This window comes from Lepidochelys olivacea (assembly GCF_965140295.1).
Source record: "Lepidochelys olivacea isolate rLepOli2 genome assembly, chromosome: 14".
Lineage (NCBI taxonomy): Eukaryota > Metazoa > Chordata > Testudines > Cheloniidae > Lepidochelys > Lepidochelys olivacea.
The window spans coordinates 5,730,047-5,743,032 of NC_140424.1; positions in this window are offsets into that span (position 1 = coordinate 5,730,047).

Consider the following 12,986-nt stretch of genomic DNA (forward strand, 5'->3'; position numbering starts at 1 on the left):
TCTACTGTTAATTGAATTGTCTCATTAGACTGACCCCCCGACTTGGTAAGGCAACTCCCATCTTTTCATGTACTGTGTATATATATACCTGCTACTGTATTTTCCACTCCATGCATCTGATGAAGTGGGTTCTAGCCCATGAAAGCTTATGCTCAAATAAATTGGTTAGTCTCTAAGGTGCCACAAGTACTCCTTTTCTTTTAGTTAAAACAGATAAACCTGCAAACTGGGAATGGTAACATGATGATCTGTGTTGATGAAAATATATTTCAAGTGGGTGTAATTATATGCAAGTGAATGAAGCACTGATGGAACGTTGTTTAGACCATACTGTGAGTTCTACAATGCATTGCACAATGTACCCAATACATTACAGAATAAGCTTAACCCTACAGACTCTTGCATAAAGACTCCTCTCTTATGCACACTTATGCAAACAGACCCAGTGAGCTCTGGGATGACTGGCATGAATAAGAATTACTCACAGGAAGCAAAGCTTTGCAGGATCAGGCCAAGTAGTGTTATATATTGAACAGGGTATTAGAGAAAAGCAGAAAGTGATATTCTACTGTTGCTAGATTCTTTGCAGTGCTCTTAAGGTAGTGGCAACTATGTTCTAAAGACCCTTCCTAGCAATGAAACATCCATTTCAAACAGGTTGCTTTATTCTGCTATTCTTAAGAAATTCATCTCTGGCCTGTGAGAGTGGCAGAAAGACAAATGCTTCCTAAACGACCTATGTACCAGGAAGTTTAAGTTACATGAAATGTTTCTAAAAAAACCCTTTCCTGTTGCAAATCTCTTCTCGAAAGACGGGATGAAGTGGGTTAGATGCAGTTGAAAATTTAACCCTTGAGAGTAAGCATGGCTTGTTTTCTTCCTAGCCATGAATGGTTCTCTGACATGGTGTTACCTCTTTCTCTCTCACATTGGTTGTCTATAGCACTCATCTGAGCACTAACTCCATTGTACGTAATGTCCTTTTTTCCAGTCCAGGAGTTAATTTTGCTTTTAAAATATGTTTTTTAAATATAAGGTATAAATAGTTGCCACTATAAATATCTCCTACTTTGCTTTTCCCCTTTCCTAGCCCTTATAGGGTCTGGACCCCAGGGACTGCACAGTGGGAGACAGTGAAATTGGTTGCGTGGGGAGAATAGTCAGTTCTTTCAGCATATTATCTGCCCTCCAGGATGACTTTCTTTCTTTCTCTTCAGCACAGCATCTGAGAACTGCTTTTTCCCTTGCAATGGGGAATCTCCCCAATGCCCTATCTGAAGGAGCAAGTCTACCAAAGGCCAGAGGGGGCAGTGGGAGCCAAGGCCTAACACAGCATCATCAGTCACATGACCAGTGCGTCCGAGATCGTGCGTGCACTGAGAGAGGAGCAGTGAGCACCAGGCTCTCACTCCTTATAGAGACAAAATTTCAGTCATACACATGAAACCACACTGGTATAAAGAAAGGGTACTCTTCGTCCCTATGCAAGTAAGCCTTTCCCCAGCCCTGCTCTCACCTTCCTCCCTCCATTCCTTCTCCCAAACTTTGCAGAACACAGCAGAGCCCTTGTGGAGAGAGACTTCCCTGGGGAAGGATGGGATCCAGAAACACATTGCATTGGACATGTAAATAAATTGCTTTCTATGTCTGAGTGGTGGACTGCCCTAATTATATAGCATCTCCATATCTTGAATTGGCCAAGTACATTTTAGTTCCCAAAGTTTTTATTTCCAGCTGAAAATATCTTGACTCAAACATTACATTTACAATGGAATCCTGGTCTTTTATCCACTTGGTACAATCGGTTCACTAGGTTCATGCAAAACCAGAAGTAAAGCTTTATATGCAGGGAAATGGAGATTCAAGCAAAACACAATATATAAACTGGTATAAATTAGCCTTTCTCCTCTAGCTGTTAGGTCAGCTAGAAAAAAATCCATCAGATAAAGGTGTTTGTCTCATTCACAATAAAATCTTGAGGTTGAGATGTTCTTAGATGTTAACAGGTCTGATGCCTAGGTTCTGTAAGAAAAATTAAGCCATATTTGCAACAGAAATAATAGAATATGCAATATATAAATCAGTAATGCATTCTGTAAGTAGAGGCAATTAAATATATTGAGTTTTGATGAAGGATCTAAAAGAGCGAACAAATGTGTTGCATATTTTGCAAGCAGATAGGATGTTCACATGTACAGCCTGTGACACAGTGATAACAAGTTTAAAAGCCAATTGTTCATAAGAGGAGGAAGAAATATGACATAGAAAATGTAGTAGGTTTACATTCCTGACACTAAGGAGTTTTCTCCGTCTTTCCTATTCACTATTCTGATTTGTGGGAGCTGCAAAAATTGCTGAAGACGGTAGAGTGTCGTATTACCTATTATAGGATGGAAAAATCCCACCAAGCAACATCTTTATTTCACAGGTTTAAAAATGAATCTGCATTTTCTGCTCCCTACACACCAAACCTGGGCACAACAGACGGTGAATGCAACAAGCAAGGTGAAGAAAGGGTGAAATGATGAGTCAAAACTAACAATCCAACAGTGAAGGCAAGAGATACCCTCAACGACAGAGACAGTGCTTAATACGAAGAGAAACTTCCTTTCCGCAACATAACATTTTAGGCCCTGACCTTGCAACAAATAGGCATGGAGCACTCTCAACTCTCAGCAGATGCTTACCACTTCACAGGCGCAAGCCCACAGAAATTGTGGTGTTCAGTGTGCAGCTTGCATTTTTACAGTACTACAGACTCCATCATTCCTGAGAATAAGTGACCATGTTCATTTGTAGTGCACTTTGTAGTGATTCTACCTAAATGCCGTCTTGACAACCTTCATACTTTAGAATCATGGCTAATCATTTGGGTTGGAACGTTAAGTCGACCTCTTGGGTCATCTAGTCTATCCCCCCGTGGCATTATAGGATTGGCTAATTTTTTTGATCCAGTTTTGAAGGATATACTCCTAAATACCGGTTATAGATGCCTGGGTTCTGATCTGAGTTCCCAAATGCGGAACTGAGCTCCCTAACTGGGCTGAGTCCTCAGTTACAATGTAGGAGCCTTAATTTACCATAGCCTCAGCTCCGCCAATAGTAGCAAAGGTGAAGGTTGTTGAAATGAAAACCACCTGGATCCTATCTGTACATTTTTATTTTTTACCACTATGTTGTCCAACACTACTGTGAGCACGGCTAGGCAATAGGAAGATAAAACCCTGGAATCCTCTCTATACTAAAACCTGCAAAGAGTAGAATAGACACAGTGATGGAATTTGCAGGTTTGAGGTCCCTGTGTAAAGAGGTGTCTCTACTGATTATACAAGGGGGCCCTAATTCTCATTTATACTAAGGTTACTGCTCTGGAAATGTGAAGCGACTTTAGTGTATGTAAAAACCAGGCCTTGAATGTTAGTAAGAATATATTTTTCTATATGTCTGAAAGGCAGTTAATTATCTTCCATAATCTCCATTCTTTGTATATCTCAAGAGAAAGGGAGTTAATGGTTAATAAAAAGAAAAGGAGGACTTGTGGCACCTTAGAGACTAACCAATTTATTTGAGCATAAGCTTTCGTGAGCTACAGCTCACTTCATCGGATGCATCGGTGTATTCCCTATGCTTAGGTGCACCTAAGCATAGGGAATACACCAGTTTCCACCATTAATTTTGGTCTTGTTCTGGTCTTTTCAGGCTTCTGACAGTCATGTTTATGGATTGAGCTTCTTTCTCTATTGTTCTGTGTCATGTTTCTATAGGTTGCCATCATTGTCTCTTCCCAGGTGGTGTCCATATTATTACTAGAGGTGAAAGTCATTTTAGTGGCATCCTTGAAGCATATCCTAAATATGTCCATCACCATCTTCTTACCATGTTAAATGCTTTCTCTTGGTTTGCTCTACGTACAATTTCTGATGTTGCAAGAAACTCTTTCCAGTGGACTCTGAAGATTTTCTGCAGGCATTTACTTTGGAATGAGTTGATGTTCTTATCAATTTCTGATGTAGATTTCCACGACTCTGCTCCGTAAAGGAGGACAGGCATGGGGCCTGTGTTAAAAATTCATTATTTTAGTATCAGTGCAAAGCATGCTACTTTTCTAATTTGATTCAAGTTTATGAAAATCGTTTGCTGCTCTTGATAGTGTAGAAAATAATCTACGGCTTCATCGACCCTGCAAGTTTTAGCATCAAAGGCAAAACTCCCCATTGTCTTCAGTGACATGATCAGGACAGTGCTTAATTTGTGTCAGGGCTGAGCCCTGGCACCTCTAGGCTTGGCAGTTCATAACCCTGGCACCTCTGGGCTTGCTTCATCAGTTATGAAAGGGGAAAAATATTGCTTGAGCCCTGGCACCTCTTTAATTACAAATTAAGCAGTGGATCAGGATCAAAATCCATGGTAGTTTTCTAAGACAAATAATATGTCAGTAGTTGTTTTTATTTCACTGGGTTTAGAGGAGTGTATGTTCAAACAGGCAGCACTGAGACAGGCAGGGGACAGGACCAGTGAACAAGAAAGTCAAATTGTTTTACAATGGCTGATTTTTTAGATGCTGTACAGTCTGATCAAACTAAGCTCCTGAGCAGTGGGGTGGGGCCACATGGATGAAATAAACAGGCCCCTTCCTGAATTTCCCTCAAAATTCAAACCAAACCAATGGGTCAAAATAGTTCAGTGAATTTCTTGACATTGTTTCTGATTGATTATCCAGAGCAGTTCACCCACGCAGTGAACCAACTCTGTGGTTAGCAAAATATATGGATGGAGACACAACGATCTTCAATAAACAATATGTCACCTTTTCCTTTCCTCCCCTCTCATATTTCTGTGTTGCTTAGCTTCCTTTCTGGGGCCATGTAGCGCCTGGGGGCAGATCCTGCTTGCTCTTTATGTGGGCACACCGTGGGGACATGAAGCACCCTTCACACACCTTTATGCTTCCTGTAGAGTCAAGCAGAGCAGCAGCCCTGGTACTCAGAGAAGCTCTGACCCTACTCCACTAAGCGTGCATAGGCAGAGGGGAGGCGATTGCACCTCATGAAAAGCTGTAATAACAGGCTCTCTCCCCTTAGCACAGGGGAGTGCCTCTCCTGGGGCCACTGCACTCTACTCTGGCTGTTCCTAGCAGGCGCAATCCAGCCTTTACTTTATAATCTCCCTAATACTTTAAAAAGTTGGCTTTGATCCTCTACTATTATTTGAGCCAATGTCCAAATCCTATGAAGCAAACACTTGTTGGGAAGGTCAGAGAGAAAAAGATTATGCCATTTTCTTATCAAGTGCACGTGCCCACACATACACACACACACAAATCGAAAAGGAAATTCTCAGAAAGTTACCCACAGCTGGTTGTGGCAGCATGAGGCAACTCAGTGCACTGCTTTCTGCACGGGTCCCGCATAGAACACAGTCACAAATGCAGTGTGTCTCATTTGCAGAGAGCTGGTGTTTGTGCTTTCCAGCTGTGAGCGAGTGCTTCAGAGAGAAGAATCTTCGTGGGCAAATGTCCTCTCTTTTGCTGTTTGCGGAGTGGATGCGAACAGGTCATGATTTTCCCCAGTTACTTGCTCATCCATAATAATCCCGTGAAAAACTTCTGCAAATAATTCTCAGTCTGTAATTCATTCATGAGTGAAGATCTTTGCAAGTATTTAACAGCTGTGTTAATTTGAAAAAATAGGTCATATTCCAACTTTCTGTTCTTTTACTGGGGCCTTGTTACGGGAAACCATCCTTTTTCAGCACAGTGCTTAAGCACCGGGGTTAAGCACTCTCCTGAATTGAGATGGATTTACGCACAGGCTTAACGGTTTTCCTGTACTGGGGCCTGGAAGAGTGAATTTGCAGAACTCCACATCTGAAACGCATGCTATTCTGATTTAACAAATATTGTAGGACAGGGGTTCTCAACCAGGGGTACACAGACCCCTTGGGGGTTTGCAGAGGCCTTCCAGGGGGTGCATCAACTCATCTAGATATTTGCCCAGTTTTACAACAGGCTATATAAAAAAGCACGAGTTTTACAAATTACAAATGAAAATTTCATGCAGATAATGACTGGTTTATACTGCTCTATATACTATACACTGAAATGTAAGTACAATAGTTATATTCCAAAGGATTTATTTTATAATTATATGGTACAAAGGAGAAAGTAAGCGATTTGTCAGTAACAGTGTGCTGTGACAGTTCTGTATTTTTGTGTCTGATTTTATAAGCAAGTGGTTTTTAAGTGAGGTGAAACTTGGGGGTATGCGAGACAAATCAGACTTCTGAAAGGCGGACAGACGTACAAAAGGGTTGAGAGCCATTGGGGTAGAACACCTGATAATGGCCCCAATCATAGACAAAGGAGAAAGGATGAGAGACAGAGAACAAATCGAACCTGACACATTAGTCAAATCCATGTTGTGGGCTGAGCGAAGCATGATTAGGCTGGTGGGTGTGGCCACCGCCCTTCATTTAGGATGGCTGTGGGAACCAGGCTTCTTTATAGCAGCTCTCACCTAGGACAAAGGGGTACGTGAGCCCAGCCAGAAATTAGAAGTATGTGAGTAGAGGACTTTGCTGGGTATTGGTTCACCGAGGGTGAGGGTGTTTGAAAGAGAAGCAGGAAACATAGCACAAAGAGGGACTCGGGCCTGGTCTACACTTAAAAATTAGATCGACCCTTCTACATCACTCAGGGATGTGAAAAACTCTCACACCTGAGTGTCATAGGTAACCACATGATAGATGCAGCCAGTTCAACAAAGCAGTTTTTCTGTTCTTCCTGTGCTCATAAAAGGGATCCATAATTATATGTAAGCGAGGGAATAGTCCCGCTATTGTGGGGAACTTTCCTGGCTTCTGCACTACCCCGGTGAAGTGGGCTAGCAAAAGGATCTGAGTCGTCGCTCCCACTTCCTTTACCCATTGGTCTCCCTGCCCTTGAGGACTCCCCTTCCACTCTCCTGTCTGGCAGAGTCCTCGTAACCCCAACAAGGCTGGGTCCAGGATTCCGGGGGGGGGCTCGACCCCCAACCCTGTGTGGTCTCCTAGGACAGGGGCTCGGGTGTCCCCACTCCGGGGTACTCTCTCTGCACTGGGCACTTCTCTGACCCACTGACCATTACATACAAGTTAAAACAAATGCAAGTTTATTTAATCAACAATTAATTTTAAAAAGGATAAGGAAAAATGGGAAAGGTTAAAGGAAACACATCAGCCCGCTCTGTGGCAGGGAACATCACAAACCGTGTCTCTGGAACGTCAGGGCAGTTCACAGTCTGTTCCTTGTAGGTCCCAGGCCCCTTCGCAGGCCCTGGCCGTGCTGCAGGGATGCTGTGGGTTGGACACTCGCTCTGGTGGTGGCCACACGCTCTCAGTGGTAGGACCCTTCTTCCCAGTGTGGCCCCCGCCCTGTCAGGGTTACGATCCAAGCCTGGCCTGCAGAGCCTCTTGACTGAGGCGTCTCCCTGTGCTGGGCCCGCTGCCCAGGGTCCCCCTCGCTCTCCCCAGTTCCGGACTGCTCCAGCCCCAGCTGCACCACTCGGTCTCAACACTGCTGCTGCTCGGCCTCCAGCTCCCTGGGCTGCTTCTCTGGCCCCTCTGGCTCTGGTTGCTGCAGCTCGGCTCCAGGGCAAGTCTGCTCTCCCTGGGCTGTGCCTCTGGCTCTGGGGCTGCAGCTCTGCTCCCAGGACAGGGGCTGCTCTCTCTGGATCTGGCCCAGCTCTGCTCCCCAGCTCAGCTCGGGCCCCTGCTTTCTCCTTAGCTCGGCCCCACTCTGTCTGACCCAGGCAAATCCAGCTCACACGGAGGACGGGACCTCCCTGGCCTCCTGACTCCCTGATTAGCCTGGCTCGCCCTGTCATTCAGGCTGACCTGTAGCATTGGCCTCTCCCCATTGTTCCTGGGGGCTGTCAGTCTCAGGTTCCTGATTCCCCATCGACGCTTCCCCCTTTTTAGTACCGGGAGCTAGCAACTAAAACGCCCGCACTGAATGTTAGTAAGGGGGAAAGAGTCCCCTTACATATAGATCAGCTGTGTGTGAGTCTTCCCTTTATATGGTCCTGCTGTTCCCATGCTCTTATCAGCTCTGGTGAAATTAGCAGTATGGTAATTACACTGGACCAAATTCACTGCTGTGAAATAGCACATCTTTCATGGGGGTGAAACTTGAGGTTAATTTAGCCCTCTCTGTTCCATTTTAATAAAGCCAACTTAACTAGGGCAGAGGAGCTATTTCTCTCTCTCTCTCTCTCTCTCTCACACACACACACACACCTTCTACTCTGCAATGATTGCATCTCCTGCAGCATTGTACCTGCATCCTGAAATAGCAGATATGATGCAGTTTTAAAAGTGATCCTGGTGCATCTCTTGCATTGGCATTCCTAATGGAAGACTGTCCCCTTCAGTGCCAGTGTGTGTCTTATGACTTCCCCCAGAAGAAGAAGAAGAGAGAGGGTGGAGAAAGAGCTGCTGGGCCCTTCGAGAGTAGATGCTGCTGTCCTGAGTGTTAGTGGGGCGCTCAACACACTGTGACACCCACAAACATATAAAACAAAACCCAGTGGGGAGGGGATTCATGTCTTTGTGAACAGGCTGGTGACTAGCCAAACAGAGAGAGGGGATTTTAACCTATAGCCATGGTGATTAACTGGTGAGGTGTTTACCAGAATCTGCCTCCCTAGTCACATACTACTGTGCTGTGCTTTACTCTGGGAGCAGTCCCACTGAAATCAGTGGGGCTGATTTTACTCAGCATGAATAAGGATAGCAGAATCTAGCTCTAAATTTGGGCTGAGAGGGAAGTTTTCCCCTAGGCTATATTGATAAGAGTCTTTTCCAGCTTTCTACCTAGAGGAAGGACTTATCCATCTATTTGCATTTTCTGGTGTTGGTGCCCATCCTAAGCTGTGAGAGCTTTTACACACATTAAAACTAACCCTATTTCATACAAAACTTAAAATCCTATAGCACAGTGGTTCTCCATCAGGGAGGTACAAAGTACCCAGAGGTCTTCCCAGGGGTACATCAACTCATCTAGATCAATTTATCTCAACTTGGGTGTTGTGACCCCGAGGGAGGTCTCAGGAGAGGTTTAGAGGGGTTGTAAGTGCCAGATGGACATTAGAGGGTGACAAGCAGGGAAATTCCCTGGGACCCCATGCTACAGGGGCCCCAAAAGCTAAGTTATATGCCAAAGCCCTGGGCAGCGGGGATCGGGGTTCGGACTCCTGAAAGGGTTGCAGTAGTCTGGAAAGGTTGAGAATCACTGCTATGGCACACCCCGAACAGGCTGCCTATATACATGACAATGATGGGAATGAGCGCTGGTCATATCTGACATGATCAGTGTAGGTCGGTGACCTTACTGGGACTTTGGCCTGCCTGTCTTTGTGCTGTTCATTTTTGTATTGTAGTAGCACCTGGAGACACCAGTCATAGACCCAAGGCGCCCCATTGTGTTAGGTGCTGTACAAATGCATAACAAAAAGATGGCCCCTGCCCCGAGAAGCTTACAATCAAAATATGAGATGAGAGACAACAGACAGAGAGTACACAAGGAAACAGTGAGACAATACAGCTCAGCATGCAAAACAGTGACTCCAGCTGCCTGACCATTGTCAAGTTTTCTGTGGGCACCATGGTACAGGAGAGTTTTAAGTAGGGATCTGAAGGAAGACAAGGGGGTTGCACTGCAGATGTTTACAGGGAGCTCCTCCCATGCAGCATGGAAGAAAGCACAAAGGCACTTGTTTGAATATTTGTGTTCAGCTATGCACAGTGAAGGGAGCATTGAGTGTGAAGTGATCATTATGGTATTTCCATTTTAGAGTCTGCCTATTCTTCTGTATTATTTACCATTATAGGCATATAGTGATACTTTGTAGTTGTATTTGATGAAGTATCTTGATAGCCCTTGGGCTCACACATGCAGAGCCAAACAGACTGGCAGCATGTAACTTCTTGTCACTGATACACATTGAAGTAAGTATCTTTGACTGTAAATAGATTGTTGTTCTATTGGAAAGGTCCCTGGTGGAGTGTAGCCAGTTTTGGCTGGTTATATAAACCTATGGTGGCAAATCAAGCAACCCTCCAGTTCTGCTTCTATATATAAAAGGAATGATACAGTATAAATCAGAGGGACTGAACATGTGTGGAATCAGTATTTATAGCAGCATTATTTATTCACTGAGCTTTGATTTATTGCAATGAGGTGGTGGTGTCTAATGGATTGAGGATAAGGGTCAGGTTTAGGAAGCCCTGAGTTCTAATCCTGTATTTGGGCAATGCCATATAATTGCTGTCGTAGCTTCCCCATTTGTGATGTGTTATAAAAACACTTTTTAATGTAGTGCATAGGCATATCAGGACAACAAATTGGTTGATGCATGTACAGTGCTTTGAATATTTGGAGCATTCTATGTATCCTAAATGTTATTGGCTACAGTGGTGGTCAGATTTTGTAGAGATCGGCACATGGGAAATAGCTAAGATGAATGGAAAGAGAAGGGATGGATTCTCTGGGCTGAGCTTTAGGAATTATTTTTAGTCTATAGCCCTTTTCTGCTAGTAGGTGGTTTCCAGAAATGTTTAATTATATACCTCGGCATCAGTCATGAAGCAAAGTGGGGCCAGCATGCTTAATGACTGCTCAGGCCTGTATCCTGTTATGGCCACAAGGTGGCGCACAGATGACCAAAAATATGTCTCACTGGCTATGAGTGAGCTAACGTCAGATGATTATTTTTGTGTGTGTCAGACGCTTCATCTTTACAGTGTGTCAATGCCAAAGAGCAAACCCAGGGGATTTGATTTCTTACCTCCCTTGTCTGTAAATGGAAACCGAGGTCTACCAGCCCTGCATGTCTGCCATCCACTGGCAACCTACCGAATTTCCACTAGTTGTATGAAGTCCAGCTAGAGCTCCATGAAATTCAGTTGTATTGCTTCATATAGGTTGGTGCAAAACTTTGGTTCTGTTCCAGTCTACATGGGGGTTTCCTTTGCGAAGGAAAGTGATGGGACTGATTTTCACCTGAAAACCATAACGCCGAACTGCCATTTATGTCAGAACCTTGGCTGTCCCAGTTTGATTCCATTCTGGACCCACGTGCGGCCTGATGGCTTGGGAATCTTTTGATTTGGGTTTGAAATGGAACCTGAATGAGTTTTGAGGTACTTTGGGGTTTCATTGCGAATGTGTGTGAAGTGAGTATGGGTAACAACATAAATACCACATTTGCAGAAAAAGATGAACACTCCTAGAGATATGCAAGAATCAGAAATCCGTTCTGAATTTGGCAGTGATCAAAATCCAGATGTGAATTTTCCAGTTTAGTACCAACTCTACATGCTGCTTCTTTGATTCATTTCCATTCAACTCCAATAGAACTAGGATTTGACCTTATAAGCAGGCTCCAACTTGCTGGAACCAGAATCTGGATCAATGTTTGGGGGGAGAGGGGGAGAAGGAGCAGAGTTGAACAAAATCCAGATCCAAATTTTCTGTCTTGGCCCTAATGTCGATACAAGGATTGCTTCACTCCTTTAGTCTCTGGACTTGTTCTTATCCTACATGTTATTTCACTTGCTTTCTTGATGGTTTGAAAATGAGAGTGAGCTGTTAAAATGTAGCCTAAATGGGCTGCCTAAAATTGTCACCCTGCTCCCAACCCCCTTCTGTGTGCATTCTCCCAGATTAAAAACAGCAGAAACTTTTAAAAAATGTCTATCAACCCAGCTTTGTTCCTACAAATACACCTTCAGTGCGCAGTATTGCACCTGCGATTTGCTGAAATGACTGTACAGCTTAATGCTTCATGTTCGAAAGAGAGCCAAAGTCAGACCTCCTGCGCAGTGTTTAGAAATGAGAAGTAAACAACGGGATTATACATTATGTTCCCCATCTGAAAACTGACTTCACATGCGCTAAATGATATATGATAATGGGGAAGGAAATGGCAACTGGCTGAACGAATGGTGGTGGGCGGATCTGGAAAAATGTTTTTGTTTTTTTTTAATAATAAGCTCTTATTATATTCCCTGTATCATAAACTATCCTTGACTTCAGAACAATAGTTCTGAGCTTGCGGAGAAAATAACTGAGATGCAGCCTGTGCTAATGAGATCACTGCAAGGAGATTTTTACTTTCTAGTCAACAATTCACAGTATCACACATGTTCTGCTGCAATAAAATAAATAAAATTACCTGGATAAAGGGAAGAGACAAACTGGCTGTTCAGTTCAGAGCCCAGTCTGCTGGTGCAGCCAGTCTCTCCTAGTCTCTCCACGGTGGGCGGCAAAGGGATGAGCTACATACAGGCCTTTGCCCTTTTGCCCTAATCTTCAGATCTGCCTCTGTACAAGCAGCATGTGCTGCAACCTTGTAAACGGCTGCATAGCAGCTACATTCCCCACCACCCCAATCCTTTCTCTAGAACTCTGCAAAAGTCGGGGCGTATTGCCTTGGGGAGTTCCCGCTGAGCAAATAATTCCACCTGCCCCCATCGCCGGGCCATAGCTGAAAGGCACCACCTCACTCTTTGTGGGCCCGTGATCAGTGGGTGAAAAGATTCCCATTAACTTCAATGGGTTTTGGTGCAGACCCTATGCCCATTTTTCCGCTGATGATGTGAGTGAGAAAAAACTGCGTGCTTTTCAGGGGCAAATTCTCCATCTAGTTCCCAGTGTGGCATGGGGATGATACCCAGAGCCAGTGGGAAGCGAAAAGCCGTCTTTCTCACCCACCACCAGGCTGTGGTGCCATTCAGACAGAAGCAGCCACTGCAGGAGTTTGCAAAGTCCCGTTATGGGAGGGAGGATGGAAGATTCAACCAGGAGCCAGCCATGCCCTGCCCACTGCATGACATCATAGGGGAAGTTTGTGTGAAATGGGACTCCATGCTAGACCGTGGTTCTGTGCCCCATTCACACCTTTAGCTAGTCCCCTAGCTTACACAGTGGAACCACACAAGTTCCACTA